The sequence below is a fragment of the Carcharhinus amblyrhynchos genome, chromosome 1 (genome assembly GCF_965287045.1).
Source record: "Carcharhinus amblyrhynchos chromosome 1, sCarAmb.v2.hapA, whole genome shotgun sequence".
In the NCBI taxonomy this organism is placed as follows: domain Eukaryota; kingdom Metazoa; phylum Chordata; class Chondrichthyes; order Carcharhiniformes; family Carcharhinidae; genus Carcharhinus; species Carcharhinus amblyrhynchos.
In genome coordinates this window covers 46335350-46357389 of record NC_137324.1, presented here as the reverse complement: position 1 = coordinate 46357389, position 22040 = coordinate 46335350, and the positions used below count along the sequence as shown (strand labels likewise).

The 22040-nt window shown below is 41.7% G+C and overlaps 1 protein-coding gene across 5 annotated transcripts in view; it reads right to left on the bottom strand.

The window, feature by feature from the left end:
• The window catches only part of cntfr (ciliary neurotrophic factor receptor), a 403342-nt gene that overhangs the window by 234763 nt on the left and 146539 nt on the right, over positions 1 to 22040 (bottom strand). For 2 of the 5 annotated variants that reach the window (XM_080217485.1, XM_080217569.1), the window contains exon 2: positions 16260 to 16316. The exons of the other annotated variants lie outside the window; for them this stretch is intronic. The gene's annotated coding sequence lies outside the window, so the exon portion shown is untranslated. The remainder of the gene's footprint in view (positions 1 to 16259; positions 16317 to 22040) is intronic. 5 annotated transcript variants of the gene reach the window in all.

Genomic DNA, 22040 nt, shown 5'->3' with positions numbered 1-22040 from the left:
CTATTTCCTCCTTGATGACGGATTCTAACATTTTACCTACAACAGACGTTAAACTAACCGGCCTATAATTCCCTGCCTTTTGCCTGGCACCCTTCTTAAACAACGGCGTAACATTAGCCGCTTTCCAATCTTCCGGCACTTCCCCGGAATCCAGCGACGTCTGGAAAATAACCACCAAGGCATCCACTATCACCTCCGCCATTTCTTTCAGAACCCTCGGATGCATTCCATCCGGTCCTGGGGACTTGTCCACAATCAGCCCCCTCCAGTCTGTCGAGCACCGCCTCTCTAGTAACAGTAATGTCATTAAGACCCTCCATTCCTACCACCTTTCCATCTCTAACACCCGGCAAATTATTCACGTTCTCCTCCGTGAAGACAGAAACAAAAAAGTTATTCAGGACCTCAGCCGTATCCCCATCCCCTACCACTAAGTCCCCCTTCTCATCCTCTAAGGGACCAACGTTCACCCTAGCCAGCCTCTTCCTTTTTATCTATTTATAAAAACTCTTGCTATCCTTTTTTATATTAAGCGCAAGCCCAGCTTCATAGTTTCTCCTACCCTTCTTTATCATCTTTTTTGTCAATCTTTGTTGACATTTAAACCTCTCCCAATCCTCTTCTCGCCCACTACTCTTTGCTACTCTAAACGCCTCCGCTTTTAATTTAACACTTTCCTTCACCTCCTTCGTTATCCACGGCTTATTACCTCTCCTCCTACGGTCCTTTTTGACCATCGGAATAAATTTCTGCTGAGCACCAAGAAAGATCTCCTTAAAGATCCTCCACTGCTCCTCAGCAGACCTACCTTCCAACGCGCTCCCCCAGTCCACATTCGCCAATTCTTCTCTCATCCTACCGTACTCCCCTCTGTTCAAACAAAGGACGCGCGTCCGGGAACCCACTTTCTCCTCCTCCATCTGCACCAGAAACTCCACCATACAATGATCACTCTCCCCAAGAGGATCCTTCACCGCAAGGTCCCTAATTCTACCCGCCTCATTACATAGCACCAGATCCAAGATAGCTCGCTCCCTCGTTGGCTCCAACACACACTGTTCAAGGAAACTATCCGGCAGCATTCCAAGAACTCCTCCTCGAGCCCACCGCGTCCAACATGGGTCGACCAATCTATATGTAGATTGAAATCCCCCATAACTACGGCTGTCCCATTCCTGCACGCCGCACTTATTTGCGCGTTAACAGCCCGCCCCACCTCCAGATCATTATTTGGGGGTCTATAGACGACACCCACCAGCGTCTTCCTCCCTTTGCTGTTCCTAATCTCTACCCACAACGATTCTGCTTTCTGCTCCTTGGCTCCAATATCATCCCTTGCTACCACCCTGATGCTATCCTTAATCAGCAGAGCTACACCCCCCCTTTTCCCTCCTGCCTATCCTTCCTAAACACTTGATATCCCTGGACATTCAGCTCCCAGTCCCTGTCACCTTGCAGCCACGTCTCTGTAATGGCCACCAGATCATATCCATTTGTGTCGATCTGCGCCACCAGCTCATCCACTTTATTCTGAATGCTTCGTGCATTCAGGTAAAGTGCCTTCATCCCAGCCTTCACCTGGACCCTATTTGCCGTAACGCCACCAACCATACTCACGCATTTCCCTCCAAAATCATTTATATATATTACAAACAGCAAAGGTCCCAGCACTGATCCCTGAGAAATGCCACTTGTCATAGCCCTCCGTTCAGATACGCACCCTTCCACTGCTACCTTGTCTTCTTTGGCCGAGGCAGTTTTGTATCCACCTTGCCAGCTCATCTCTGATCCCATGCAACTTCACCGTCTGCACCAGTCTGCCATGAAGGCCCTTGTCAAATGTCTTACTGAAGTCCACGTAGACAACATCCACTGCCCTACTTTCAATCATCTTTGTTACTTCCTTGAAAACTCGATCAAGTTCGTGAGACATGACTTCTTCACAAAACCATGTTGCCTCTTACTTATATGTCCACTTATTTCCAAGTGGGAATAAATCCTGTCTCAAAAAATCTTCTCCAATAACTTCCCTACCACTCATGTAAGGCTCTCTGGCCTGTAATTACCTAGATTATTCTTGCTACCCTTCTTATGCAAAGGAACAGCACATTCTATATTAATGATTCGGAAAAGAGAATTTATCTGCAAATTCGGAGATAATATAAAGTTGGTTGGAAGGGGAATGCAAAGGTGGATAAGCGCGATTTGGACAGGCTGAATGAGTGGGCATATGCATGGCAAAAGCAGTATATTGTGAATAAATGTGAGGTTATCCCCTTTGGTACAACAATAGAAAGGCAGATTGTGAATGGATGTAAATTGAGAAAGATGGATACTCAGCCACACCTTGGTGTCCTTGTGCACTGAATGTAAACGTGCAGGTACAGCAGGCACTAAAGGAGGCAAATGGTATGTTGGCCTTCATAGCAAGAAGATTCCTATATAGGAATAGGGATTTTTAAAAATTCTTGGGTGTTGCTGGCAGGCCAGCATTTATTGCCCTTAAGGTGATGGAGACTGAAACACTACAGCCCACGTGCTGTGGGTTGACCTGCAATGCTGTTAGGGAGGGAATTCAAGGATTTTGACCTGGTGACTGCAAAGGAACCATGATTATATTTCAAAGTCAGGATGGTGAGTAGCTTGGATGGGCAATTGTAGGTGGTGGTGTTCTCATGGACTTATTGCCCTTGTGCTTCTAGATGAAAGTGCTCATGGGTTTGGAAGGTTTTACTGCACATGTACAGGGCATTAGTGAAGCCATACCTGGAGTATTGTGTGCAGTTTTGGTGTCCTAATCTGAGAAAAGATGGTCTTGCTACGGAAGAAGTGCAGTAAAGGTTTACTTAGTTAAAATGCCTATCTATAGCTCTAGTTATTGCCATTCACCAGGACTCTGGTCGCAGCATGATTCAGATGAAGACCATTCCTATTGGAACAGTTCCCTCCTTCCCCAGTACTGGTGCCAATGCCCACACCAACCTTTGAGCCACACATTTACCTCTTCCCTTATTGCCCTTGTGCCAGTTAACTCATGGCTGAGGTAGTAATCCTGAGATTACCTTTCTGGTTCTGCTTTCTAATTCAGCCCCAAGCTGGTCATATTTCCTCAACAGGGCCTCTTTCCTTGCTCTACCTGTGTAGTTGGAATCTATGTGGAACATGACAACTGGCTCTTCCTGCTCCAAGTTCTTCTGTAGCCCAGATGTGAGACCCTGAACACTGGCACCAGGTAGGCAAAACAACCTATGGGACCCTCATGCCCCTAACAAAGAATCACTGATTGTGACTACTCTTCTCTCCCCCCACTTGAATGGCACCCTGTACTATAGCCCTTGCACTCGCCCACACAGGGATCAAGAATCTTAAACCTGTTGGACACTTATTATTCACTATTTGCAGATCTCAGAAACAAATTTGGAAATTAAAAATAACTTCCAACAATCCATTGGAGCTGTCACTCAGATATAGTTGCTATTAAAAACAAATCCCATTCATGAAACCTGTTCAAGTTAGCAAAACAAATGAACTTTTATTCAGTATTCACAAACAGAACACAGCTAACCCTTTAATTATCTCTATAAATTACCAAAATATTCACATGGGCTTTTGTAACATTTGAAACCCAGCCAAGCATTCATAATGGCTTATAAAACCACTTGGGAAATACAAACAGCTCTTGAAATTCAGGAACAGATTTTTTTTCCTAATCTCCGCAAGATGGTCTGTGAATCAAAACAGTCCAGCAGAATGTGGTTTTAAACTAATCTGACAGCTTTAGCTTGGTTTACATGCTTAAAGGGCTGCAGAAATTTTTAAAAAATCATGTAACTTCAAGCATTTATATCTATTCTATAAATTTCAAATGGCCATATTGTGTCACCTGTGAGATTCACACCTGACCTGCTTCACCCTGTCAGCAAAAATGGAATCTGTCAGAAATGGAGCGGGGTAGGCATTCCAGATTTGGGTCCCATGACTATTTTGAAGTCTCTGGACTCTTTCAATCCATGAAAATCTGTGGGTTCTGCGTCTTGACTATAATATTTTGACATGGATGTCCAAATGTGGCCAACCAATATAAAATTGTGAGAAGTGTCTGCTCCTGAGCTGTCAAGAAGGTCCAGGCAAAAGGGTCTGCAAAACAGCTGTCAATCACCATCACTTCATTATGCTTAGCTGGAATTTATCTTCAAATCAGTGTTTATCGCTGTTATCTGATCAGTGATAGGAGATGACTGCTCATGATTTAATTAAAACAAACATCCATTCATCAAATGAAGGTGACCTCTGACAATGACAAAAATGATTTTCATTTGGGTGTCAACTGGCCACAGCATTCACATTTAAATTTTATCAACTCCCACACATGAAAAATGCTACAGTCAGCTCATCTAGAATTCAACTAGTGTGTTCTGCGCTGAGAAATACCCTTTGTATTATTGTTGTATTGTCAGAAACTGCAACTTGGGGGTTAAGGTAAGATTCCAGATACAAATGTGTATATTTACCCGCAAAGCTAAACTTGATATTTATAGGCATTTATGTTCCAGCAGGGGTCACTAGATACTGATAATGGGAGGGAGCTAGACAATTGGGTTTAGTCCTTATCCCAGAAGTACTGAAACCTACTTGTAATGCCCTTTCCACTACGTTTGCTGAATACTGTTATGTTAGCCAACAATAGGGAATGAGCCAATTCTGAGGGGCTCAATATCACAAAAATATGTTTTCCAAAAAGCTACTGGAGGAACTCAATTTTCCTCATAAACCACATTTGTGATGCCCCGAATATTTTCCATCTATACAAGTTACTCTCGATTGGTAGATCATGCCCAATAATTGCCTCCTTGATAATTCAAGTATATACAAAAATAGGTCAATTTAATTGAAATATATTTACATTGATGTAAAGTGGAAATTAAATCACTTTGCAACTACAACAAATAACTTTATGGTTGGCAATTCTATCAATTTTAATTATTCAAGGAATGTGGAATCTATTGACAATGCCAGTATTTATTGCCCATCTTCAATTGTCTGAGAGGTGCTGAACTGTCTCTGTGTACTAAAATTCTGTCAACCACCAGATGAGCATGTTGAAGATCTAGCATGAAGATTTTAAAACCTAAGTCATCAGATGGATTTATTTCCTTCCATTTTTTATTCATATTTTTACCGAGTGAGGTTGCACACATGGAAGAGCAATGAAGTTTCTTGCCACTTCAAGGGCAATGAAGAATGAGCAAAGGTAGCCTAGATAGTGATGTCCATATCCCACAAAAGGAATTTTTAAAAGTATCCTTCAGATACCACAAGGGGAAGGGGGATAAAAATATATTTATTGATGGCTTCTAGTTTAAATTTATTAGTCACAAGTTGGCTTACATTACCACTGCAATGAAGTTACTATAAAAATCCCCTAGTTGCCACATTCCGGCAATGTTTGGGTACACTGAGGGAGAATTTAGCATGTCCAATGTACCTAACCAGCATGTCTTTCAGATTGTGGGAGGAAACCTGAGCATCTGGAGGAAACCCACACAGACATGGGGAGAACGAGCAGATTCCAGACAGGTAGAGACCTAAGCTATGCTGGGAATTGAACTGTGTGAGACAGCAGTGCTAACCACTAGTCATTCTTTGTTGCCCTTATCTGTTATGCACAAATACATTCTGGTAAAGCACTGGGCATAGTAAACTCTTCTCCATTATACTCCGAGTAATTGCAAATCAGGGGTACAATCCCGAGATTTGAGCTCTGTTATATGACAGTGATTTCCCCCAAACAGCTGGTAGAGGATTGCAAAATGTTCTATAATTTCATAACATTCTTCTGAATCTTTTTTATATCAGCAATAAGATTTGCAGTCAGAAAAGAATACAATGTGGAACAGAAACATCAGATATGATGAAAAAAGCAGTAAGATAAAACATGGGGGCAATCTTGAGTTTTAAAAGCAAGAGGAAACAATAAGAAACCTGGGGTTGTACAACTTATAGGTCATTGAAGAGTGAGTTTGAGCAGAAACAATTCATTAATAAGTTTAAGAATTAAAGTCAGAAGATTTTGGAACTTGACCTCTCATTCCCTCCAGCCTCACTTGCATTGAGGAAACCCTGCACCTGCTCTTGTGTTTTTTATTCAGCTCAGATTAGTGAATGTACTGATCAGCCAATGGCCATTTGTCCCATACACTTACAGCTCTCACTTTTCAGCACGCGGTGTCTCAGCTTTGAAGTCAGTTCAATGCAGAAAATGCAAGGCAAATGTCAGGCAGTTTGGAGAACAAAGCCCAGCAAAGTCAGAAGATGGCTTGTAGCAGTGCAGCACTCAAGCTTTCAGAAAAATAGAATGTAGAGTGAGATTTTAGCTCGTAATAGGCAGGAAGAGAGAGATGTTTTGGCTTTGTGCAGAAAGTTAAAAATCCTGTCATTTAGATCACTAAATGATTGAAACGGAGTGTACAGAAAGTGCAATGTTAAAATAGCGAGATGGCAAGTAAAAATGCAACTTCTTGAAATGCAGGTTCAAATCCAAAGCAGACAGATGAGATGAAGGCCTCATTCATGATGAGTGTCTAACGGTTGTAATTTAAATGAGGTGTACTTCAAATCAATTGTACAAACTTTCATCATAATTCACACAATAAAATAATGAAAGTAGGCCTGCTGTTGAACCTCTGTAATCCAGTAAGGAAGGAAGGTTTTGACAAAGGTTTGACAAATTCTCAGAAGCCGTCATACCCACCATTCAGACACATCATGGAGGATTGGTCAATTAATCCTCCTCCTGTCACAAGCAGGTCAAGGGATAAGCATACCATATCATTACAATTTCAAGATGAATGTCATTTTGCTTTTATTAGATTATTTTAGAATTCAGTAAGGGAAAACCATCCTTCAGAAGCTTTATTTACATAGTGAAAAACAATTTCAAGATTGTATTTTGCTTCAATCTTTTTCTGTCCAAGTCAACATCCTGTCTAGTCACCAATTAAATATTCTATAGGATTCTTCTGACAAGCCAACAAATCCATTCTTGTAAGTATTCTGCTTTGGAGCCTGTGTGAACACTAGACTGGTGCCAAGAATAGCAGCTGAAATCAATCGTGGAGGTAATATGATTTTCTAATACATTTTCCTTCATTCAATAAATTCTTGCAAAGAAATTCTTTACATTGCATGGACATGGACATAAAATACCCTGAAGTATTTTCACTATGCTGGCTGGAATACTTGAAAGTATTTCAAATCTTAAGCAATTGATTAACTGGGCGGTAGGACCTAGAAGTTTATTTATTTATTAGTCACAAGTAAGGCTTACATTAACACTGCAATAAAGTTACTGTGAAATTCGCCACACTCCGGCACCTGTTCAGATCAATGCACCTTACCAGCACGTCTTTCAGACCATGGGAGAAAACCAGAGCACCTGGAGAAAACCCATGCAGACATGGGGAGAACATGCAAACTCCACACAGTGATCCGAGCTGGGAATCAAACCCAGGTCCCTGGCACTTTGACGCAGCTGTGCTAACCATTGTGCTACTGTGCCGCCCTGTGGAAGTTGCAGGGTTAGTTGAAAGTATTAAAAGAGATAACTGGCAAATATATAAAATGTATAGTCTTAAATACTGATCAGATTGTTTTGTTAAATTGCAAAATCTAATGAGAGGTTAAGGCCAATAGTATGGAACAGTAACATTTAAGAAAACTAAATGAAAGGATGAGAAGAGGCAATGGCTAGGTAACATCAGGTTCAACCACCTGACAAGATTTCTCATACATCAGCAAATTAATTTTTTTAATTTGGAAAAGTCAATTTCATTCTCACCCCAACCCCAACCTTGTGGCAGCCTTAATGCTGGATTGGTAACAACAGCCTGAATTTTAGGACTTTCCAATGAAATCAAGGGTAAGATTGCTTAAGTGCAGAAATTGTCCTGCATGAAATCAATAAGTTCTGAAAGTAATGAGTAGCAACTGCAATTCGGACCACTATTCAGCTGACTTTGAACCAAACAGACGAGATGTGGGGGTAGGGTGTTAGCGTGGATAGAGGATTGGTTGTCAAATAGGAGGCAGAGAGTGGGGGTCAACGGGTGCTATTTGGATTGGCGGATGGTGACTAGTGGAGTGCCCCAGGGGTCGGTGCTGGGGCCTCAGCTTTTTACCATTTATATAGATGATCTGGAGGAGGGAACCGAGTGTAGGGTGTCGAAATTTGCTGATGACACCAAGATTGGGGGGACGGCAAATTGTGCGGAGGGTGTGGAGAGTCTGCAGAAGGATCTAGATAGGCTGGGTGAATGGGCCAGGAAATGGCAAATGGAATTTAATGTTGGCAAGTGTGAGGTGGTCCACTTTGGTAGGAAGAATGGTAGGAAGGACTATTACTTACGGGGCGAAAAACTGCAGCAGGCAACGGTGCAGAGGGACCTCGGGGTCCTTGTGCATGAGTCGCAAAAACCCAGCTTGCAGGTGCAGCATGTGGTCAGGAAGGCGAATGGGATGCTGGCCTTCATAGCGAGGGGGATTGAATATAAAAGTAGGGAGGTCTTGCTGCAGCTGTATAGGGCATTGGTGAGGCCGCAGCTGGAGTACTGTGTGCAGTTTTGGGCACCGCACCTGCGCAAAGATATTTTGGCCTTGGAGGGAGTGCAGAGGAGGTTTACTAGGCTGATACCGGAGTTGAGGGGGTTGAGCTATGAGGAGAGGCTGAATAAACTGGGCTTGTACTCGTTAGAGTTTAGAAGAATGAGGGGAGATCTCATTGAGACGTATAAGATGATGAATGGGATGGCCAGGATAGAGGTGGAGAGACTCTTCCCGCTCAAAAAAGACAGTAGGACTAGGGGGCACAGCCTCAAGATAAAAGGGGGGCGGTTTAGAACGGAGTTGAGGAGGAACTTCTTCACTCAAAGGGTGGTGAATCTCTGGAATTCTCTGCCTGTTGAAGTGGTGGAGGCTGCCTCGCTAAATATTTTTAAGACGCGGGCTGATAGATTTTTGATAAGAGAGGGGATTAAGGGTTATGGGGAGAGGGCGGGAAAGTGGAACTGAGCAGCGACAGATCAGCCATGATCTTATTGAATGGCGGGGCAGGCTCGAAGGGCTAGATGGCCTACTCCTGCTCCTATTTCTTATGTTCTTATGTTCTTATGGATAGTAGATTATCTAGAACTTTCTACAGTATAAATCAGACACCAAAAGTGAAAGTATTTTCATTGAAAAAAAAACTTGCTGTTGAAGCTCTTTGCCTTGCATGTCTGAGGACAGATTGCAAGACTTCCATGAAAATAAAGATGTTGATTAGTTGACAGTTAACTCTGTTCAAGACACTTCCATCATGAAAGACCAGGGAATGATTGTGCTCACTCAAAAAGGCACAATGTCTGGGCATATTCCTTTTGCCTGCAGAGGATAGGTCCCTGTTTAAGACTATATTTAGCTTCTAGCAAACACAAGGGAGCCAGGGTGCTGACTGATGGCCTTAAATTGCTTCTTAATGTAGTTATGAGCACACTTGGGATTGTTCAGCAAGTATTGTCCAATTACAGACTCACATCCAATTTTAAACATTATAATCTGAGTTTTATAAACACTTGCTAGTTTTGTACAGTCAATACACTACCTGTCGCAAACAGTTGAAGGGGCATGCTGCCAGTCATTGGCTCACCTGCCATATATGTTTAGCATTCATACATCATAATATTCTGTGGTATGCATAATGTCTTTTCAGCTTGATGATAAGTTACTTACAAGATCCTGGGCAATCATAACAGGATGGATGTGAAGACTCTTGTAGGAGTCAAAATAAGGAGTCACCCATTTAAGACATAGATGAGGAAAAACTGAAGGGTTATGAGTTTTGGAATTCTCTTCCTTGAAACGCAATGGAGGTAAAGGATGGGAATTTCTGGCCGTGCAGGCCCCAAGCTGGAGATTCCCACATGAGGTCAATGGGCCTTTGCGTGGCAGGGGCAGGAAATTTTCCAGGTTAGGTGGAAATATGGTGACCAGATTAAAATCAGATCAGCCACGATCTTAGTGAATAGTGGAGCTGGCTGGAAGTTATAAAAGAGATAACTGGCAAATATATACATGTATTCTTAAATATTGATCAGATTGTGTTGTTAAATTGCAAAATCTAATGTGGGGTTAGGGCCAATAGTGTGGAACAGTAACGTTTGAGAAAACTAAATGAAAAGGATGAAAAAAAGGCAATGGTTAGGTAACATCAGGTTTAACAGCCTGACAAGATTTCTCATGCATCAGCAAACTAATTATTTTAATTTGGAAAAGTCAATTTCATTCTCACCCCAACCTCAATCTTGTGGCAACCTTAATGTTGGTTTGCTAATAATGCTCTGGTCCTAGTTCATATGTTTGAATATATGGATGTTTGTATTATGACAGCATCCTGTTGTGGAAAATACCACTTAAATTCATTTTTACATGTGGTCATCACTAGCTATACCAGCATTTTTATTGGCCATCCCTAGTTGGCCTTGAAAGTGCTGTTGAGCTGCCTTCTTGAACCACTGCAATCCCTGAAGTGTAGGCATACCCATAGTGCTGTTAGAGAGAGAGTTCCAGGATTCTGATCCAGCTACAGTGAAGTAACATTTGCAAGTCAGGATGGTGAGTGGCTTGGAGGGGAACCTCCGGATGATGGTGTTCCAAAGTATCTGTTGCTCTAGTCCTTATAAAGTTGTCATGGGTTTGGAAGGTGCTGTCTAAGGAACCTTGGTGAGTTCTCAAAGTGCATCTTGTAAATGGTATACATAGTTTCCACTCTTTGTTGGTGGAGGGATTGAATGTTTGTGGAAGGTGTAGCAATCAAGCATCTGTGTATCCTGGATGGTGTTGGGCTCGTGTTGTTGAAGCTACACTCACCCAGATAATAGGAAAGTATTCCATTGCATTCCTGACTTGCACCACGTAGATGCTGGATAGGCCATGGGGAATCAGGAGGTAAATTATTTGCCACAGCATTCGTAGTTTTTAAACTGTTAATAGCCACAATATTTGGCTGGTCCAATTCAGTTTCTGATCAATGGTAACCCCAGATGTTGATAGCAGGGGATTCAGCACTGATAATGCCATTGAATATCAAGAGGAAATGGTTAATCCTCCCTTGTTGGAGATGGTCATTATGGTCATTGCCTGACATGTTACTTGTCATGCGTCGACCCAAACCTGGATATTATCCAGCTCTTGCTTGGATATGGACTGTTTTCATATCTGAGGAGTCACGAATGGTGCTGAATATCCCCACTTATGATGAAAGAAAGGTCATTAATGAAGTAGCTCATAGTGGCAGCACAAAACCACTAGCTTCACCTATTGCTCAAATTTCAGACACCTTACTCTTCCAGGGTAATGTGAGGTAGAAGAGGCACCATTTCTTCCAGGTCCAAATGTGACAGCTGTAAGATTATTTGTCTGTATGCACAATACACAGGGGGCAATGATCTGATCTGGATAGGCATTATCCATGTTCTTCCCTTTGCATTCTTATTGTCCCAATAAACGTGCAAGGCAGAACACATAAACAGGAGGTAACTAATTTTTTTTTAACATGTGTTTGTGACATGGAAACATCTTATTAAGTTTAATTTGTTTCCAGGATCAGCAAATCAAACATGAGGACCTGATCACACACAATGGTCCAAACCTGTGCTGAAGCCTACCTGATCACTTTAGATATGTGAGAAACAAGGTTTTCCACAATTTTCTAAAGCACAAGCTATAAATGTAACAATAGTTTTCCAGCCATAGATATTCGTCCACATTAAATATTTTACAAATGTCTAAAGATTCAAAGTCATGAGTTCTGAGCTTTGTTTTTTTTTAAAAAAGAAAATTTCGTGGAAAGTATCCTAACTTTTAATAAACAAATGTTGGTGTCTGTGCAGGAAATGTGTAAGCTTCTATTGCCTCCTACACTTAATAAAAATTCTTGTCTGATGGACCTTTAGATAGTGAGATAAGGCGTAAATTCCTATAGATATGTTCCAGCTCGACAGGAAATGAAAAGGTTGGCAGCAGGTTAAGACACCAGTTTTGTCCAGAGGATGCTCAGCTGCAACCTGAGTCAACTTTAAAGGGAGCAGTTTTGATATAAAACATATGATCCAACCAGACTAAAGTTAATAAGTCAGTCTAATCAATTATTTCACTCCAAAAAGGTCATAGAGATGCACTTGACTGCCCTGCTCCTCAACCATCAGGGTTTATAACACTATAACATTCCCAATGATAAGTTAAAAAGAATGAGCCTCAGCTTAAATAACCCTTTCAACAATGAATGAACTCCATGGAGTTGGAGGATTCAACTTGATTTCCTGTTTGTTCAATTCCACATCTGAACAACAACAAAGCTATAGTGAAAATTCCCTAGTCATCACACTCCAGTGCCTGTTTGGGCACACGAAGGAAGGATTTAGCATGATCAATGCATCTAACCAGCACGTCCTTCAGACTGTGGGAGGAAACCAATACACTTGAAGGAAACACAAGCTGACACAGGGAGATGTCCCAAGGCACTTACAGAAGTGTATTCAGAGTAAAAATTGACAAGTAGCCCAAGGATATTAGGATTCATGAAAAAATTATGTTCCAACAGGCAAGTCTTATGGAGGATCTTAAGTTAGAGAGATGACAAGGCAGAGAGGTATGAAAAAGTTGAATAAATGACATAAACACCAACTTCAGACCCCATGAAGTCTCACGGCATCAGATCAAGCATGGGCAAGGGAATCTCCTGCTGATTATCACAGACTGAGGGTGGCAAGGGCACAGAATGTACTCTGGGTGTGGGGGTTTCAATCTCTATCACCAAGAGTGGCTGCGTAGCACCACCACTGACTGTCAGAACCCTAAAGGACATAACTGCTAGACCAATCTGTGGTAAGTGAACCAAGAGGAGAAAACATATTTGACCTCATTCTCAACTATTTGTCTGCCACAGGTGCATTTGGCAATGACAGTGTCAACAGGTGTGACCACCGCACTGTCCTTGTGGAGACAATGTCCCATCTTCACATTGAAGTACCCTCCGTTGTGTTGTTTGGCATTCCCACCGTGCTAAATGGATCAGATTTTGAATGGATCTTAACTGAAAACTGAGCATCCATGAGGCACTGTTGGATATCAGCAGAGAATTGTAATGAACCATAACCTTTAAGCTCATGGACCAGCATATCCCCCATTGCCACTGAACCAGGGAATCAACCCTGGTTAAAAGAAGTGCAGAAGGACATGTCATGTGTGACACCAGACATACCTAAAAATAAGAATTAACCTGATGAAGCTACAGCATCAGACTACTTGCTGACCAATCAGCAAAGCAGCAAGTGACAGACAGAGCCAAATGACACACAGAACCAATGAATCAGATCTAAGCTCTACAGTCCTGCCACATCCTGTCATGAATGGTAGTTGATAATTAAACAATTCATTGGAGGAGGGCGCTCCACAAATAGCCCCATCCTCAATGACAGGGAAGGGTAAGGCTGAAGTATTTGCAACCACCTTCAGCTTGAATTGACAAGTGGGTAATCCATGGGCCCAGAAAATTAAAATGCATTTTTTATTCTTTCATAGAATGTGGGTGTCACTGACTAGGCTAGCATTTATTTCCTTTCCCCACTTGTCCTCGGGAAGGTGGTGGTGAGCTGTCTTCTTCAGCCGCCCCAGTCTCTGGAGTGTGGATACGTGCATAGTGTTGTTGGAGAAGGAGTTCCAGGATTTTGACCCAGCCAGTGAAGTGTTATAATTCCAAGTCAGGATAACAGGTGACTTGGAGGGGAACATCCAACTCGTGTTCCTCCCCTGCTGCCCTTGCCCCTTGAGATGGTAATGCTTGTGGTTTTGGAATGGACTGCCCAAGAAGCCTTGATGAATTATTGCAATCTATTTTGTAGATGGTACACAACTGCCCATTGGTGGCTGTAAGTGTGAATGCTTGTGGAAGGAGTAGCAATCAAGTGGGCTGCATTGTCCCTGATGGTGTCGATTGTTGGTACTGCATTCATTCCAGCAAGAATAATCCATCACACTCCTGATTTATGTCTTGTAGATGGTGGACAGGGGATTGAGATGAACAATGCCTTAAAGTTACTTAACACAATAATACAAAATGTCAAATTAGTGAGGCACTATTGTTTGGGCAATAAAGGCCCAGATTTATGGGTGGATTTAGAAAAACTCACCTGCATACTCATGCACTTTGATGTCCCCAGGATTCTTGCCTTTTCACATAGGGGTCAAGTTCATAGCATTTTGCAAGCCGTGATGGAAGCTGGAACACTCTAGCTGATCACACTGGTGGGATCTTTAGGAACTGTTGATGGGTTTCCCAGAGTGAGGGGTGCAGTCAATGAAAAATCTCTGAGGAGCAGGATCAAAAGATGCTACCACTGGAGAATGGCATACCACCTCCCACCATGAGAAACACACCGTAGGGAAGTCAGAGAATCCTCCTCAGTGTGATGAGTGTGTACGCGCACGTGGACCAGTCAGAAAGTCTGCCTCACTTCTCCAAGAAAGAAGTCTCACAACACCAGGTTAAAGTCCAAATAGGTTTATTTGGTAGCAAACACCATTAGCTTTCAGAGTGCTGTTCCTTCATCAGGTAAGTGGGAGTTCTAAATTGTCAGGTCTAAATTGTTTTAATTATTTCCAGGAAAAGTTCACTTGAAATTTAGGTTTCCTCAACATCCATACTGATGTCAAACATACTTGTTGGTGCACAATTCCCTGCAGCAATTTCACATAGAACCAGACACACAGCCTGCAATAAATTTGTGTATGACAAAATGTGCAGTGCTATCATAGTCATTGTACTGGGATATCAATGGTTTGGAAAAAGAAACAAATGTGAAAGCTATTGTTGTTAGCCGAATTAGATAACCCAGGACTACTTTTTCTTAAATCAAAATACCCCTTAGGGTACAGTTGATGAATTCACTGTCCAGTGTGGATTTGATTAATAGAGCAAAAAGGTTATAGGTTTGACAGTTTATGCCAGGTTATCTCAGCTAAGCCTGGGTAGTAGTAGCAGCGAGGTGCAATTGGCTCCATTTTATCTGATATAGAGACTTGACATACTGTGATATTATGGAACAGTGAATATGGTATACGTTACTGGACTAGTAATGATGCATGACAATCATTGCAATGTCAGTAAAGCTAAGGAGATAGTCATTGATTTTTGGAAGTGTAAAGGAGAACATGCCCCTGTCTACATCAAAGAATTGAAAGTGGTCAAGCGCTTCAAGTTTCCAGGTGTTCAGAACAGCACAACTTGTCCTGGTCCCTCCATGTCGGCACTACAGTTAACAAGGCCACCAATGCCTTTACTGTCTCAGGAGGCTAAGGAAATTTGGCATGTCCGCTACGTTGCTCACCAACTTTTACAGATGCATCATGAAAAGCATCCTTTCTGGTTGTATCACAACTTGATTAGGTTCCCACTCTGTCCAAGGCCGCAAGAAATTACAAAGGGTTGTAGAACGTAGGTTAGTCCATCACACAAATCTCCCAGCCATTGCCTGTCCACACTTCCAACTGCCTTGGAAAAGCAGCCAGCACAATCAAGGACCCCTTACACCCTTGAGATTCTCTTCCACCTTCTTACATCAAAATCCACCTTCTTACATCAGAAAAAGATACAGAAGTGTCAGCTCATGTACCAGCTGACTCAAGAACAGCTTCTTCCCTGCTGCTATCAGACTTTTGAACGGACCTACCATATAATCAAGCTGATCTTTCTCTATACCCTAGCTATGACAGTGACACTATATTCTGCACCGTCTCCTTTCCTTCTCCTCTAATGTACTCTATGAATGCTATGCTTTACCTGTATAGCACAAGAAACAATACTTTTCACTGTATCCCAAGACATGTGACAATCAAGTACAGAGACCCTATGTTAATAATACATAAACAGATGAGAAAATGCACATTTATTCCATAAGTGATCCGAATAACCCAAGAGTGGCAAAATCATAAGTTGTCATGTCATGACTGATGCCCACGACGTTTTCTATTTTCCATCCTCATCCCTGTCAAATTTTACCAACCCCTGTAGTGAAGGTGTTAACATTGGGATGGTAATGGTTATATCATGAGTTTAAGAATCCAACAGACCCAGATGAAAGATCCAGTAGAGCAATGAACTCCACTGTGGCAGATTGAGCAATTGAATTCAGTTTAAAAAAACAAAAAGGGAAGCTTACTGTCCTCACCTGGTCTGGTCTATATACGACTGCAGCCCAACACCAAGGTGGTTACTCTGAAGTGACCTAGAAATATGTTAGAAGATCATGAATTATTGATTTTGATGTGATGAACATTTTAATGGCAACTCACATGAAGCTTATGCATCATGGTTAAAGTTATAATCCATTGTTAACATTTTCATTTTTAATGCTAATTTATCAGCATTTTAGTTACATTGCTCTGTTTCAAAAAGGTACCATCATGAGCAGAGCAGATGTTTTGATTACTCCATTAAGTAATGTGAGCTGCTTATTGCACTGTGGAAAATGCACTTTGAAATACAAGGAGTGATGATCAAATATTAAATTCAAGGCTGTTCTTGTGGCTCTAAATAAAACTCGTTTTGCCAGAGAATTAGTCAGCAGGTACAAACCTATAAATCTCCAAATGTTACAGATTTTGTCACTGATATTTATCACTTTGTCAATTGACTTTCAACAGGTTTGTTTACTCATGTCTCATCACGTTCAGACTGATATTACAATCCAGTGGAACAAATCTCTAGTAAAAGCAGGCACACCTAGAATCGTAAAATCTTACAGCACAGAAAACAACCACTCAGCCCATACATTTTTCCAAATTTATCCCTCTATATTTGCACCCATAATGAATTGCCACATTGCTCTCTGGAATTTTGTCAACCAATGCTCATGCAACAGTACTTCAGATCACAAAATCCTGACAGTGTAGAAGGAAGACGTTTGGCCCAACCATAATCCTACCCAGACCCCTATTCCTGTATCTCCACATATTTATCAGAGATGGGGGAGAAAATTGCTTGTTTAGCCAAAATGTACATGAATTGGGAGAGTGGGTTGGGTGCAATGGCTAGGGGCAGCAACATGCCATTTTAACATTCATGTTTGGAACTGGTTAGGTAGTGGGGTAGAATTTTAAATGACAAATTAGCAGAGAATGAAAAAAGTTAAATGGATTCATGTACATCAAGCATCAGTTTCTTTTAAAAAAAGAAAAGGATTTCAATCCAATAATCAATAGGTTTCATCAAATCCCTACAGTGCAGAAGCAGGCCATTTGACCCATTGAGTCTGCACCAACAACAATCCCACCAAGCCCCTATCCCCATGGGCTCACATATTTACCTTGCTAGTCCCCCTGATGCTAAAGGGGCAATTTACCATGGTCAGTCAACCTAACCAGCACATCTTTGGACTGTGGGAGGAAACTGGAGCACTCAGAGGAAACCCATCCAGTCACAGGGAGAATGTGCAAACTCCACACAGACAGTGACCCAAGCCAGGAATTGAATCCAGGTTCCTGGCATTGAGGCAGCAATGCTAACCACTGTGCCACCAATTCACAAGAAAAGTTCATTTTACGGGTTAGCACTGGAGATCTTAGATTAGTTGGTAGATGGGATTAGATTGTTAAAATTAATCTAATCATTTGCAGGGTGAAAACCGTTATAAAATCAATGAATGCTACATTGAGATTGATTTTAAGTGTCCAGCTATTATGAAAATGGGAGAGGTCCTGATCTAGTTTTGGGCAAACTTTCACCTCCAATCATATACACTTAATCTGGGCTAGACTGTTTCTAGTTGATGCAGGCAGTGGGCTGGGCTTAATTTGCCAGCCAGCCTGCAGACCTCTGTCTGCACATGCATAATAGCAACTTTAGAAGGAGCCATTGCACATGTGCAGACCTCTGATGCTGCATATGCAAAATTCCAACAGACAATGAGACTTGTTAGGCCCCTGCTGCTGCAAGCAGCCTCACACTTTCTCCACCCCACCCTCCCCACTGCAATTGTGGGGGCCCATGGCTGATTGCTCCCCCCCCCCACCCCGACCTCACCCTCAATCAGGCCATCTCTTCAAGCCCTGTCCCCAGGCAATGCCTGCTGGTCAGAGTCAAGGTGCGAGACTGGCACTGCCCAAGAGACAACTGCCTTGCCGTCTGCCTCCCATTTCACCAACTAGGCCAACATGATTGTCCACCATTCACGGGGAGCAGGTGTTTCCCCTCACCCGAGAGAATCTCTCCCAGTGAAGCCATAAAAGACAAGTGAGCCTGGACAGTTCAGTGCTGGATTTGCTAAACAGATATAAAAGATTTAAATTAATTTAAATAATTTATTCAGTCTCTCGCCCATTTCCGGTGAGAGGCTGACCTCACTGGAAATCTGCCTTGTGTAAAATCACGAGATCGAAAAATCGTGCGTGATCCCATTGATGTGTGGGGCGAACTGGTAAAATTCCACCCACATTTCCCTGTTGTTAATGGAGCAGAAACTTGAAGCACTAAAATCTCAAGATAAGCAGTGGTTAGTGAGTGACAGTTACAAGTGTGCTTATTTTGTTTTTACAGAGAATATACTGACAAATGCTACTTTTAAAAACTAATTTCTTCAAAGAAAGAGGGATGCAGTGTTGTCTTATGTAAAGCTTTTAATTACAGCCATTTTGCAATAGGGAAGATGTTCATTTGTGTGATTATAATAACCAGCATTTTCACTCACTTCAGTTAATGGAAATAAAAGTTCAAGATACAGAATGTTGAAATGTCAAATGGTTGGTCCAATGTAGATTCCAACCAAAGTCCAGCTCATTTGGTTCACCCATATGATATTCCAATACACTTGGAAATACAAAGTTATGACAATATCACAGCTATAATACTGAAGACATGGTACACAAGCTAGTTGTTACGTTCCATTATCCTTATGACACAGACATTCAGTCTGTCATGACTGTTTTGATAGGTCAGTTAAGGGTTTTATTTCTATTTGTTGGACGTGAGCACCACTGTCTGGGCCAGCATCTATTTTCCATCCCTAGTTGTCCTTTAACTCAATGGCCTGCTAAGCCACTTGAGAGACAACCACATTCCTGTGCATCTGAAACCACATGTAGGCCAGGCCAGGCAATGACAGCAGATTTCCTTCCCTAAAGAAAAAGGGCAAAGCAAACTGGATGAGTTTTTAAATGACAATCGACAATGGTTTCACGGTCACCAGTAGATTAATTCAAGAATTTTATTGGATTCAAATTTCACCCCTTTTGCCATGGTGGAATTTGAACTCAAGTTCCAGGGCTTTAACCTGATTCCCTGGATTAGTCCAGTTGTGAGATTACTATCAAATAAACTGGTTGGATTCTAACCTGGTGTTGAGACTTCTTACTGTTATTAGTCTAGTGACAGTACCACTACCTCCCTCTGTCCCCTATATCTTAGAATGAGTTTACTTGGTCAGCAATGCCCATGTGGTGGTGGTGGCAATGGACCAAAGTCACCCTAGCTGGAGAGGTTGCTACTCTTGTGAAGTTAGAACTTTTATAAAATGCTAAAAGTAGAGGGCATTACATTGTCCCTTTAAAAGGTATGTTTTCTCTGTTAAAAGATGCAAGTATGTAAGGAGTCCAAAATGGAACATTTGTATTGGAGGGACAGGGAGCAGTGATGCCAGGACAACAAAAAAAACTTTTGAATTTTTTTGAGTTCAGCCAATTTGAATCTGGCTTTTGAAATTAGCCAGTTTAAATCAGGCACTTGGATTCAGCAACATATCAGATTTAAATTTGACGGTTTTGGCAACCTGAGACCAATCCTATTGTGGGGGATGTTGATAATGTCACCACAGTTATAAAAAGCGGTGGCAGTGGAACAACTGCCATCTGACAGAGTAACAGCCTCATTCATGTCTTAGAGAAAGCTCCATCTTGATAGCGAAGGTACCAAAGACAGAAGAATCAGAGAAAGCCCAGAATATTCCAGAAGACGCTAAACCTAGGTTGTAATTCAGAGTGACTACAATTCTATTGCGGGAGTTGTATTTATCTAAACAGCATTCTATTAGAATCGTGTGTATTCTTTTTGTTAATAGTTTAGTTAATTTGTTTATTGTTAGATAAACAAATGACTTACTGACTTTAAATAGAGTATCAGGGAGGCATGATGCAGGCAACACTGTAGCACAGTGGTTAGCACTGCTGCCTCTCAGCTCCAGGGACCCAGGTTCGATTCCTGGTTTGGGTCACTGTCTATGTGCAGTTTGCACATTCTCCCCATGTCTGTGTGGGTTTCCTCCCACAGCCTGAAAGATGTGCTGGTTAGGTGCATTGACCCAAACAGGTCAGGCCTGTTTTCACACATGAACACCTTACGTAGCTTTTTCACCTGGAATGACAAGTTTTGATTTGGTTAAAGTTGGGTGAAGGAATACCTGGAAGTCTTTGTATTTGAAGCACTGATGCAAAGGATTCTAATTTAACTGCAAATGTTTAATGACTCTCAGCTAGTGTCAAATAGTAAAGAAGATTAGCCATATAACTCCCATTGATAATGAAGAGGGACAAATCTATCCTAGCCAACTGCCACCCTATCAAATTCTCCAAATCAAAAAGAAATAGGAGGAGTCATCAATAACATTAGCAAGTTACACCCGCCACTAAATAACCTGCTCATCACTCAGTTCAATTTTCACTGGAATCATTCAATTCTGGACTCCACAGTATCCTGATCCAGATATGAACATAAGAACTGATTGTTAGAAGAACTAGAATAATTGCCCTCCACGTCAATTCAATTTGATATCAAGGAACCTTAGTAAAACAGGCATTGGTGGGAGCTGAGAGAGAGAGAGAGAAAAAAACCTTCAAGAAGCAGGAGTCATTCTTGACACAAAACGAAAGTTAGTGTAGCTGTTGGAGACCAATCAAAAGAACGCTAAGATATCACTGCCAATTTCCTCTAATAAACCTCTTCGATTTCATCTTTCTTCCATCAAGAGATGAGGAGTAGGACTTATGATTTAGTGTTGGGCTCCATTTACAGCTCTCATGATAAAGCAGTCATTGCAGGATTGAGATGTCACCTTGACTCAAACTGACAAGAAGCAGCTAATAATTGCACCATTCAAGTGTCAAATAATAATGTGGGACACTTTAGAATAAGAACAGTACAGTACAGTAACAGGCCAAGCCTGCACTGTTCACTTTGTCCTATTCAGATCAACTGCCTGTATCCCTCTATTCCCTGTCTGCTCATATGTCTATCCAAATAAGTCTTAAATGTTGCTAATGTGTCTGCCTCAGCCACATCCCTTGGTAGTGAATTCCAAACCCCCTCCATCTTCTATGTAAAATACTTCACCCGCACATCTCCACTGAACCTCCCCCCCATTATCTTGAACTTGTGCCCCATTGATAAATGCCATTTCTGCCCTGGGAAAAAGGTTCAAGCTGTTCACCCTTTCTATATCTCTCAATTTTATAAACTCCTATCAGGTCAGCCTTCAGCCTATATCTTTCCAGGGAGAATAATCCCAGTTTATTCAATCTCTTACAGTTAATATCCTCCAAACCAGGCAACATCCTGGTGAACCTTTTCTGTACCAGAAGGATGTGGAGGCTTTGGAGGGAGTAGAATGGCAACCAGATTTGGACACAGTACTCCAAATGTGGCCTAACAACATTTTTTAACATATGTAACAATTTGCCAACTTTTATATTTGATGCTCCATATGATGGTAAGCATACCATATGACGTCTTCACCATCTTTTCCACCTGTGGTGGATCTGTGGACTTGTCCTGTGTGTCTGCGCTCCTGATAGTTCTGCCATTTGTTTTATGGCTCCAAACCGAATTTGAACTACCAAAATGTATCACCTCACATTTGTCCAGATTAAATTCCATCTGCCATTTCTCTACCCAGTTTTCCAGCCTATCGCGATCCTGACAATCTTCATCACTATCTTCAACTACAGCAATCTTAGTTTCATTC